General features: G+C 49.1%; 1 long non-coding RNA gene across 1 annotated transcript; it reads left to right on the forward strand.

Moving 5' to 3' along the window:
• Window positions 1-3317: 3317 nt before the first annotated feature.
• On the forward strand, window positions 3318-9814 carry LOC133254305 (uncharacterized). Its single transcript, XR_009738643.1, has 3 exons — window positions 3318-3561; window positions 8176-8293; window positions 9442-9814. It is a non-coding gene; the product is annotated as an uncharacterized LOC133254305 (long non-coding RNA).
• Window positions 9815-11641: the final 1827 nt, after the last annotated feature.

Consider the following 11641-nt stretch of genomic DNA (forward strand, 5'->3'; position numbering starts at 1 on the left):
TCCAAGCTCCTCTGTCCATGGAATTCTCCAGGAAAGAATACTGGAGTGGATTGCCATGCCCTCCCCCTGGGGATTTTATCTAGACTGATACTTAATAATTTGATAATCGAGGCACGTTTACATAACATGGCCTAAAGGAAAACAGATATTTGTAAGGAAAATCATATCATTTTTTATTCATAACCAAATTCAGGCTGATTTGGCGCTGATCAGTTTAGTGAGACTTATTCACAGAAATGTCACAGTTGGTGTCTATGATGGCAGTAGGCTTATAACAATTCTGAACAGAAGGAAAGATCATAAAACCACAGTAGTGAGACTTTAAGTAATTTTCCATCTCAGAACCCTTGTGTTTCCATCAAGGGGGAACAGGCACTCAGCAACAGTTGTAAAATGGATGCTTTCTCAAAAGGCACCGAGAAGGATGTATGTGCTGACAAGACCATCACCCCACGACGTTCTAACTGGGATGTGAAGGAGAGCCCACCAGACACCAGACTGGTGTGCACAGCTACACGCTGGTCTTAAAAATTCAACCCCCACCTGGTTATTAGGAAAGTTTCTGTTCATCGTCACCCTCTTCCTCGGGGGCTCAAGGATGAAGCTAGAAAGTGGGCAGGTGCCAGGCTTTCATTGGGGGTGCTCTTCTGCCTACTGGGTGCTCTTGATATGCTCAAGTCAATGGCAAACTCGGGATTCCACACTAGAGAGGGAGTAGCCGCCAGCCCCATCCCGGCCATGAGTTCTCACTCAGTCATTCAGGGACTGGTCAGCCCTCTAAGCCTCTGTAACTGAGCTTCACTGGATGGATGGTGATGAACAGCGAGGGACACAGGGCGTAGCCTGTGCTGCTGCTCAGTAGCGAACACTTGAGAGGTGCCTTAGTTATAGAATCAGCATTGGTGCTGCCGCAGACTCAGGCAGAGAGCCAGGAACTCAGGCCTAGTATAAGCTGGAGGTCAAAGGGAAGGAGATGGTTTCTCTTTTCTTCTGTTGAATGGCTTTTGCACAGTCTGGTAGGAGAAGGAGCCAGTCTCCCCAAAGCTGGGTGCTAGGTGCTGGGCACTGGGTGCTGGTCTCTAGGTGCTAGGCACTGGGTGTTGAGTGCTAGGTGCTTGGTGCTGGTCTTTGGGTGCTAGGCACTGGGTGCTGGGTCCTAGGTGCTCAGTGCTGGTCTTTGGGTGCTGGGTGCTAGGTGAAGTACGAAGTCTGGGCCTTGGAGCCACAGGGGCCTGGGACAGGATCACACTCAGTGACCATGATCGTGAACATGGGAAATGAACTGATCTCCTGAGCCCTCAGTTTCTGCATCTGAAAATCAGGGCACACCTGTTTAACAGATCAGCAGTTCTCAATTGGCCCCCGGGAACGTTTGCAATGCTAGGGGATACTCTTGGCTGTCACGACTGGAGTGGTGGCGGGGGCTGTTGGCATCCAGAGGGTGGAGGCCATGGGCACAGTCAACTTCCTACAGCATATACAGGACGCCCCCTTCCATTCCTACACACACACACCAAAGGACGACCTGGCCCAGACTGTCGGCTGTGCCCAGTCTGGGAAAATCCACTACAGGTCATTAAACAGACTAAATTCACACCAGGCCGTATTGCTTGGTGCAGATCGAGCACTCAGTCACTGACAGCTGTGAACTCTGGTTATAACCAGTAGAGGCACGTGACGTGTTTGGAGGGAGCACAGATCAGCGTTGACCGGGGCTCATGGGACAAACTGATGTCTGGGTTGTGTTAAGTTATCGTATTTGGGGGAAGAGATTCAGCAGAATCTGGAGGTTTTATAGGCACTTCTCCAGAAAGGCAATTGTCCAGATAATTTGGGATTTAACTTGGTTCTGAGAGTAGTAGACTAATAACTGTCTTTTAGCACTAAAACATCACCAAACTGTGTTCGACACATTTTTTAAGGCTTCTTTAAATACTCGACTTGGCTTTTTTTTTTTTTTTTTAACCAGGCTTAGGGGTTAAGAGGTAGGGCTCAGGGCCCTGGGAGTCCTGAAGGGCTGCAGAGCTCATCTCTGCCGTTTCCCTCTTGTTTTGTTGGTTTTAATTAGAGAGGTCCGCTGATGGCTCTGTTTTCCCTCCAGCTAAAGCCTCTGACCCTTTCTGAACTATTTCACTGCCATATGAACTCTCATGGACCTGAGCTAACCCATATGTCCTTTTTTTTTTTTTTTTTTTGCAAACTAATGCAAACAGGAGAGTCTGGAAGAACCTGTTTGGAAGGTGGCCTCTCATTATGTCACAGCGACATGATATTGATCTTGTAACCTACCCAACCCTTCACACTTTGAACCCTGAGTTTCCCTGATGTTGGGGGAACAAATAGTCATTTCTTAGCCAGACTCAGGATGATGTACAGATGCAGAGACCAAGGATGGGTGCAGGCGCCCCATGTGGATGGGAGGTGTGGACAGCGAAGACAGGCTGCTGGGAGGACAGGTCCCAGGTGTCCTGGGAGGGATATGCTCCCGTCCTAATCGGCTTGCTGTGTGGTCACAGGGAAGTCATGGGGGGCCCCTGCTGGGCGGACACTGTTCTCTTCCTCCCTCCCTCCGGTCTCCAGGGAGACCTGGCCTCTGAAAGTTGGTTGGACTTCATAAGTACTGCGATGCTGGACAAATAAGCCTTCTCTCTGCTTCCGCTCACTTTGGGACAGACAATCCACGTGAGAAGACTCGCTTTAAAACAAGAAAGCACTGCAGTCCCTTGAACCTCGGGAGCACAGTTTTCCAAATAATTCAACTTTACTTAAACAGTTCTCTCCACTTGTTCATTCTCTCAGCCTCTATTCCTGATGAGCAGGGACGCTCAGGATGGCCGGCACCAACTGACTGACCCTCAGAGCTTGGAGTAGACTGAGATTTCTTCCTCCCAAGTTCTCACTTTGAAAACAAATCCATCCATTTGGAATGAAAACAAAACACTTTGAAAACAAATCCTCCTCTCTTGCACTTTCCCACCTGGTCCTTCTCCACTTGATCGGAAACCAAAGAGGTCATCATAACTCAGAATCTCACAATCACGGGACCTGTTAAAAAGGCAGAGATGTGTGGACGGATGACCATAGAGGAGCTCGTGTGTTATCCGGAGCTGGGCAGTGAGGTTCTCAGTGGCAGGGATCACAGCTCACACTCACTGCAGTGAGTGTGATAGGGGGTCTAGATAGCTACAGATCCCCCAAGGCTGCCTAGCTTGGCAGGTTCCAGGTTCCAGAACCTATCCGGGTGAAGGGCTGAAGGCTACCTCTCGGGCCAGTGATCACCCGGACTAACCAGGCATCCCAGCTGCCTCCATTTTGGGGGCTTTGATGTCCAGCTCCTCTTCCAAAGCCCTACTTCCCTTCCCACGCACAGCTCAGGCCTCCCTGTGCAGGAGGCACTCCACTAGATTCACAGATTAAGCCGAGGCTCAGAGTGACCCCTGGACAGCATCCCAACACAGGTGTGTTTCTGGTGCTTGCAGACACACTCTGCTGGGGCTGGGAGAGCACGCACGGCACATCGCCACCCTCTGGAAGTCGGGCGCGTTCCCAACAAACAGACAGGTGAGTGATGCCACGAGCACCTCTGGGGAGAGGTGCTGGCCGTGGGCAGGAGATGCGCAGGGCGCTGTCTGGGGAAAGGTTAACTCTACCAGCTGTGGGTGCTTTTAGAGCAAATTCTCCATGGCAGACGTTGGCCAAATGACTCAGCAATTAACTCACTTAATAAAAGCCCTTTTCATACTGTTCCTGGGGTTCTCAAGGCAAGAATGCTGAAGTGGTTTGCCATTGCCTTCTCCAGTGGGCCACGCTTTGTCAGAACTCTCCTCTATGACCTGTCCATCTGGGGTGGCCCTACACGGCATGGCTCATAGTTTCACTGAGTTAGACAAGGCTGTGGTCCATGTGATCACAATTTCTGTGACTGTGGTTTTCATTCTGTCTCCCCTCTGATGGATAAGCATCAGACCTTGTGGAAGCTTCCTGATGGAAGGGACTGGCTGTGGGGTGAACTGGGTCTTGCTCTGGTGGGTAAGGCCATGCTCAGTAAATCTTTAATCCAATTTTCTGCTGATGGGTGGGGCTGTGTTCCTTCCCTGTAGTTTGGCCTGAGGTCAAACTATGCTGGGGTAGTGGCATCAGGGACTCAATGGACATGAGTTTGAGAGCTTTAAGTCAGTGGGCTTGCAGTCACCTTTTCTGCCTGGGCCTGTCAAGCATCAGGAGCAAAGTCACCAGCCACAGGGCCTGACGCTTAGCTTTGTACCTTCACCCTCTTAAAAGGTCAAATTCTTTTCCCAAGTTTACGTAGACTCTGGAATGCAAAGCTCGAATTAAAACCTGAGCTACCTGGCCTTGTGAATTTGCTTCTCTTATGATGTTCTAATTTTATCGTTCATTATTTCAGTTCAGTTCAGTTCAGTTCAGTCGCTCAGTCGTGTCCAACTCTTTGTGACCCCATGAATCACAGCACGCCAGGCCTCCCTGTCCATCACCAACTCGCGGAGTTCACTCAGACTCACGTCCATCGAGTCAGTGATGCCATCCAGGCATCTCATCCTCTGTCGTCCCCTTCTCCTCCTGCCCCCAATCCCTCCCAGCATCAGACTCTTTTCCAATGAGTCAACTCTTTGCATGAGGTGGCCAAAGTACTGGAGTTTCAGCTTTAGCATCATTCCTTCCAAAGAAATCCCAGGGCTGATCTCCTTCAGAATGGACTGGTTGGATCTCCTTGCAGTCCAAGTGACTCTCAAGAGTCTTCTCCAACACCACAGTTCAAAAGCATCAATTCTTTGGCGCTCAGGCTTCTTCACAGTCCAACTCTCACATCCATACATGACCACAGGAAAAAAACCATAGCCTTGACTAGACGAACCTGTTGGCAAAGTAATGTCTTTGCTTTTGAATATGCTATCTAGGTTGGTCATAACTCTCCTTCCAAGGAGTAAGCATCTTTTAATTTCATGGCTGCAGTCACCATCTGCAGTGATTTTGGAGCCCAGAAAAATAAAGTCTGACACTGTTTCCACTGTTTCCCCATCTATTTGCCATGAAGTGATGGGACCGGATGCCATGATCTTTGTTTTCTGAATGTTGAGCTTTAAGGCAACTTTTTCACTCTCCACTTCCACTTTCATCAAGAGGCTTTTTAGTTCCTCTTCACTTTCTGCCATAAGGGTGGTGTCATCTGCATATCTGAGGTTATTGATATTTCTCCCAGCAATCTTGATTCCAGCTTGTGCTTCTTCCAGCCCAGCGTTTCTCATGATGTACTCTGCATAGAAGTTAAATAAGCAGGGTGACAATATACAGCCTTGACGTACTCCTTATCCTATTTGGAACCAGTCTGTTGTTCCATGTCCAGTTCTAACTGTTGCTTCCTGACCTGCATACAAATTTCTCAAGAGGCAGATCAGGTGGTCTGGTATTTCCATCTCTTGCAGAATTTTCCACAGTTTATTGTGATCCTCATTATTTAGAATCCCTGTATTTTGCATTTTAGTGGTTTGAATATCTTCAGAGGACCTGGCTCTCTAAATGGTGCTAGCTAGTGGACAGACCTCCCATTCAGCATCGTGTCCACCATCTGCAAGCTCCGGGAGATGGTGAAGGACAGGGAAGCCTGGCATGCTGCAGTCCATGGGATTGCAAAGAGTGGGATACAACTGAGCAATTGAAAAACCAACATCAGCATTACAGCCAGAACTTTGAGAATTTTGCCTCTGGAGTGGATTTTTAAGAGAGTGTACAGATTGCACCCCCAAGGTCTTTCTTGCCATCTGTAGCTACTGAGGCTCTGTGTGAAATGGACATTTCTGCCTTCTTGAGTTCCTGCTCTTGCTGCTGAAACTAACAAAGTCCTGATCTTGCGTTGAGCTTTGTAGATTTCCAAAAGATTTTCCCTGGGATGGCTTTACTGCAGCCGGTTAGCCTCCACCCCATTATGGGGCTGACTGTCTCCAGAGCTGTCATAGAAGGAGGGTCAGGCTTGTGGTCACCATCTCGACTTCTTTGCACAAAGTGTCCCTTCCTGACCTGGGACCGATTTGAAAATAGATCCCCCTCTGGGTTGGACACTTCCCATGTGCCATCATTTAATATCCTTCCTGACCACTGTTCATGGTTTCACAGCTGTCCTGAGAGAGGGTGGAATTACAACATGCTCTCTGTGGTCACCAGGACCGTAGATCCAGTTTGTGAATACCCAACAATGTCTGCATTGAAGGACCAGGGTCCCTGATGAATGAGCCAGTGACAGTTTACCTGTTTAATTCAAGAGGTTCATTGCTTTGTCTTTATACTTTCCAACCAAAAAGTTATTTCCTATTTGTCAAGCGTTTAAAATCCTGTTGTTCCCTACACATAATTGGAGGTGGGTTAGTACTGCCCTCAGCTTTTCAAAACAAAGATGTTAAAATGATACCAAACCAAGGCGTCCTTCCCTCACTAAGAACAGGAGTCCATCTCTCTGAGTTTGTAACCCACAGAACCAAAACCGCCCTCAGTATAGGCTCGCTGACTATCATGCAAACAACCCCAGTGCGTTTCCTTGTCTAGTTCTCCCACATTTAGGTGGTCAGTCTTTTTCTCTCTGGGAAATGTGGCTAATCACCCCAGAAGGGTGTGTCAGGAACAGCTGGTTATGGGTACTGACTGGGGGCAGAGAACCTCATGTTCTGTTGAGGGTAGTAAGACAGAGGATCCCGGTGGGACGAAATATTTCTATCGGGTGTGTGTGATCCTGGACATGAATCTCAGTCTGAGACTTTTCCCTCTATTTTATCTTTGCTGATTTAATTTTCTTTATAGGAGGGCCTCCCTGGTAGCTCAGTCGGTAAAGAATCTGCCTGCAATCCAGGAGACCTGGGTTCGATTCCTGGGTCAGAAAGATCCCCTGGAGAAGGAAATGGCAATCCACTCCTGTATTCTTGCCTGGAGAATCCCATGGACCGAGGAGCCTGGCAGGCTACAGTCCATGGGGTCGCAAGAGTCGGACACGACTTAGCAACTAAACCACCACCACCATAGGAGTATGACTCCTATGTATGACTCCTTTCTTCTGTTCGACTCCTATTTAAATGTCCTGATTCTATGTGAGCTTGAGAGGAATGTGAACTCTGTTGGGCTCTGCCTTCTGTATTTATCCATTAGAGCAAACTCTTTAACTGTTACTCAGCCCCTTTATTTTTTGTTTGCCCTAAATTAAAAAAATATATATTTATTTTGACGTAAGTTTCCTATATGCTCTTTACTCAGATTCACCAAGTTTTACCTGTTGCCACATCTGCTGTAGCATTCTCTGTGTGCATGTATGTATACACGCAAACACACACATCCATTGTTTATACTTTCCGTCCCCCTTGGGGATAAGCTGCATATATTAAGATCAGTGCCCCTCTGACCATGAAGACTTCTGTTCCTATGACCAGTCCTGTTGGGGCAGGGCTCACCCTGCTCCAGCATGATGTCATCTTGACTAATTGCATGTCCTAGTAAGGCCATGTTCTGAGGTGCTGGGGCCAGGACATCAGTACAGGAACTCTGGGGTGGGGGACAGGTCAAGCCGTAACATGCTCCTTGGATTTCTTTTCATTTATTCTGCTTGGAATAAGCTGGACCTCTTAGATCTGTGGAGCCACATTTTTGCATCCAGTCTGGGAAATTCAGTCACTATCTTCGATCATATCTGCATTCCTCTGTGCTCTTTCCTTCTTCTTCTGGAATTCCAGTCTGATGCTTTTCCACATCTCTCTCCCCTTGAACATTCACCATCTGGCATGACCCCTCAAGTCAACAGGAAACAGTGACAGTGAACTCTACCATACCGAGGGTCCGAGGCCTTCCAAGGTCCACGTGCTGTGGGATGAGTGATGATGGTCTTGAAAGGGAGGATTTAGGGAGCCAGAGAGCATATGGAAGGAAAGAAAACTTTTAATTAGGGAGATAATTTGAGTGAAGTTGGAAGAATATAAATTATGTATTTTAATGAGACCAGGGAGATGGGCCTGCCTGGAGCAAGATATTCAAATATAAATAAAATATGAGAGAGTAGGCTACAAGAACATCTTGAATACTAGTCCTCTTGGAGTGGATCACTGTAAAATATGTTTGTACAGCTAAATAATGCAACAAATGTTCTAGTTATGAAGATTTGTTGACTTAACCTGTATTCTTCAGAAAAAGTCTGCCCTGACGGCTCACAGGAAATCGTGTTTCCAGATGGGACGGTGCAGCGTCTGAATGATGGACGCGAGGAGACTGTGTTTCCAGATGGGACCATTGTGAGTGTGGAAAGGTTGGTACCGGGACAGGCGGTGTCAGTCTGAAGTCTCCAGGATTTGTGGTTTGTGCAGTTGTCAATTCTCTGGATTAATTTAATTTTTGTAAAAGTTGCAGTATTTGTATAATAGAAAACATCGTTGACCCTAGAGGTTTGGTCTTATAACCTTGATCTGATTGATTTCATAGCGAACATGGATCTAAACACTCATTTTAAAAAAATATTGCTTTTTAATTGGAGGATAGTTGCTTTTCAGCACTGTGTAGGTTTCTGCCATGCTTCAGCGTGAATCAGCCTTAGGTGTACGTACGCCCCCTCCCTCCTGAAGCTCCCTCCCACCTCCCGCTCCATAGATGCGCATTTTTAAGTGTTTCCTTCACTGACATTGGTCATGACTGAACTGCAGCCATAAAAATAATCTCTGGCGTTTGGTGTGTGCCCACTGAGGCCGCGCTGTGTAGCAGCCCGAGCCTGCAGCAGCACTCACGTGGTGCTAAGACGCGCGGGGAGGTGCCGTCCTGACGGGGATGAGCAGGGAGACCTTACCGCGAGCCGACTCTCAGACCCTCGAGCGCCCCCCTCCCCACCGCGCAGGGGCCCCGGCACCGGTGGGCTGCTGCCTCCGTGGGCTCCCTCTCCTGTCATGGAAGCCACAAGTGTCGCCATCACCGCCGGAGTCACTGTGCTCAAGTGACGCTACACCAGGTCCCTGCCGCTCCCGGCTGATTCCGCCTCAGGTCCCCGCTCCCGGCTGATTCCGCCTCAGGCCCCTGCTCCCCGGGTGATTCCGCCTCAGGTCCCTGTCGCTCCCCAGATCCCTGCTCCCTGTGTGATTCTACCTCAGGTCCCTGCTCTCCCGGTGGAGCCCTGCGGCCTCTCCTTCCTCCCTCAGAGCTACCTTCTGCGCGGAGCAGCTCTGCCCAAACAGGCCCGTGACCCCGGCCTCTCTCCTGAGGTCTCCCCAGGCCGCCCTAAGCCCCGATCAGCTCCTGTCTATACCCTGACTCTGCAGGTGCCTGCCCTCTCCCGCCCTGGCGGCATCTGTACCCCTGTCTACCAAGATCTGGGGGTGAGGGTGTGCAGACCTGGGTGGTCACACCCCTTGGCCTCACGGGTTCCCCACGGGACGTGCTGGCCACTGACAAAGTTGTTCTCTCCACCAGGAATGGTGACAAGACCATCGTGCTCAGCAACGGTCAGCGGGAGGTCCACACAGCCCAGTTCAAGAGGAGGGAGTACCCCGACGGCACCACCAAGACCGTGTACCATGACGGCCATCAGGAGACCAAGGACGCCTCTGGGAGGGTCAGGGTTAGGGATGAGGCTGGAAACATCATCCTGGACAGGAAGTAGCTTCTGCTTCAAAACTAGCCTTACCTATGACCTTCCAATATCACCTTGACCTTCCAACATCACCTTGACCTTCCAACCTTACCTGTGAACTTCCAACATTACTTGTGAACTTCCAAATTATGTGTACCTTCCAACTACATTATTTGCTAAAACAAAGAAACAACTAATGTTTGTGGCCCTAAATGATGAAAAATCATGTAAAACTTGAGGACTACCCAAGTCATCCAGAAATTATAAAGGAAGAGACAGCCTGGTCCAGGGCTCCTCGTTAGGAAAGGTGGCTGCATCAACACTAGAGCAGCCAGAGAACAGGAAGCTCCCCAACAACGACTCCAGGGCCCCGGCCAGACCCCTTTCTCTCTGCGCATCACAAGAACCAGCTCTACACGTGACGGGCAGCCTTCCCTGGGCCCTGGGCGCCTCCACCTCGGCCTGCAGCTGGCCCCTGGTGCTCTCCTCCTGAATTACACCAGCTTAGCCTGACCATCCCGTCCATTTTCCTCAGGGCACCAGTTCATGCCACTACAGGAGCACCCACAGGGAGCCCGACCCAGGGTCTGAGTGACCTGGCCTCATGCCCACGGCTGTGTGGGTGGTAAGCCACCTCCTGAAACTCTGCATTTTTAAATCTCACAGTCAAGGCAATGACAGTTGCCCCTTTTATTGTTTTGTAGGCGGCCTAGAAAATAAGACACAAACTGGCATTTAACTGATTTTTATACTAAAATAGAGAGTCCCAAAATACAAGAAAGGAATAATTTCCTGAAAAATCTTATGACGAGATGTTTGTAAGCGCCCATGTCTTCATGCGACAGAAGTGAAGTATCACCTGTTAGTGCCTGTGATCATTTCAGTTCTAAAGTCTATGGTGCCCACACCACGGTAGCCTCAGTGGTTGGGTGAGGCTTTTTGAAGTAACTCAAGAACAATGTGTGGTCTTGGCTTTGACTTGAAAATCAAAGCATCCTATAGCAATCACACTGGATCGGGCCTTTTCCACCCAGGAGGCAGCCACCACGGGGTGAGGTCATTTGTCAGATGTAACAGACCAAACCAACCCACTGCTGAAAAGCCGAAAATAGAAAAAGTGAAAGGTGAAAGTGTTAGCTGTTCAGCTGTATCCTACTCTTTGTGACCCCACGGACTGGCCCACCAGGCTCCTCTGTCCATGGGATTCTCCAGGCAAGAGTACTGAAGTGAGTTGCTATTCCCAGGGGATCTTCCCAACCCAGGGATTGAACCCAGGTCTCCTGCACTGCAGGCAGGTTCTTTACCTTCTGACCACCACCAGGAAAAAGCCAGAAATGGACCCACTCATTGCTTCAACTATTTTGAGTTGGCTTATCCTGGAAATTTTCATTAAAGCAAACAAAAGAAAACCCCGCTCTACCAAGTTAAAGGACTTCTGGCTGTTGTGGAGATCAGGGAAGAAAGTAACATACAATTTTGTGGGTAAACTGTGTTCAAACACCAGATAACCTGCCGAACCAGCAGAACGCTTCCCAACAGCCACACACGTGAGAGCGTGGGTCAGAATAAGACAGGTCACCCAGAAGGCCTTTGTGTGCTGTGTGTTCTGGTATGCTGCATAACAAGCTTATAAAAACATTTCCTTCTGATTTCCAAAATCCAGAACGTACTTTTAAATCTGGGCTTCCCTAGTGGCTCAGTGTCTGCCTATCGAGGTAGGAGACTCAAGTTCCATTCTTTGGGCAGGAAGATCCCCTGGAGAAGAAAATGACTACCCACTCCAGTATTCTTGCCTGGAGAATTCCATGCACAGAGGAGTCCGGGGTTTCATAGAGTTGCAAAGAGTCGGACATGACTGAAGCGACTTAGCATGCATGCATGCATAGGTCCATATACCTGCAGCAGTCTGCAGCACGCTGAGTTGGCTGGAAGGGCATCGACAACCTCACAGCACAGGGATGATGAGCATGTGGGGAAAACAGTAGGAGCCAGCCACAGACTCCAGAGCGGGGCTTGAAGGAGGAGCCAGGCTTCCCCGCC

The sequence above is a fragment of the Bos javanicus genome, chromosome 9, assembly GCF_032452875.1.
Source record: "Bos javanicus breed banteng chromosome 9, ARS-OSU_banteng_1.0, whole genome shotgun sequence".
In the NCBI taxonomy this organism is placed as follows: domain Eukaryota; kingdom Metazoa; phylum Chordata; class Mammalia; order Artiodactyla; family Bovidae; genus Bos; species Bos javanicus.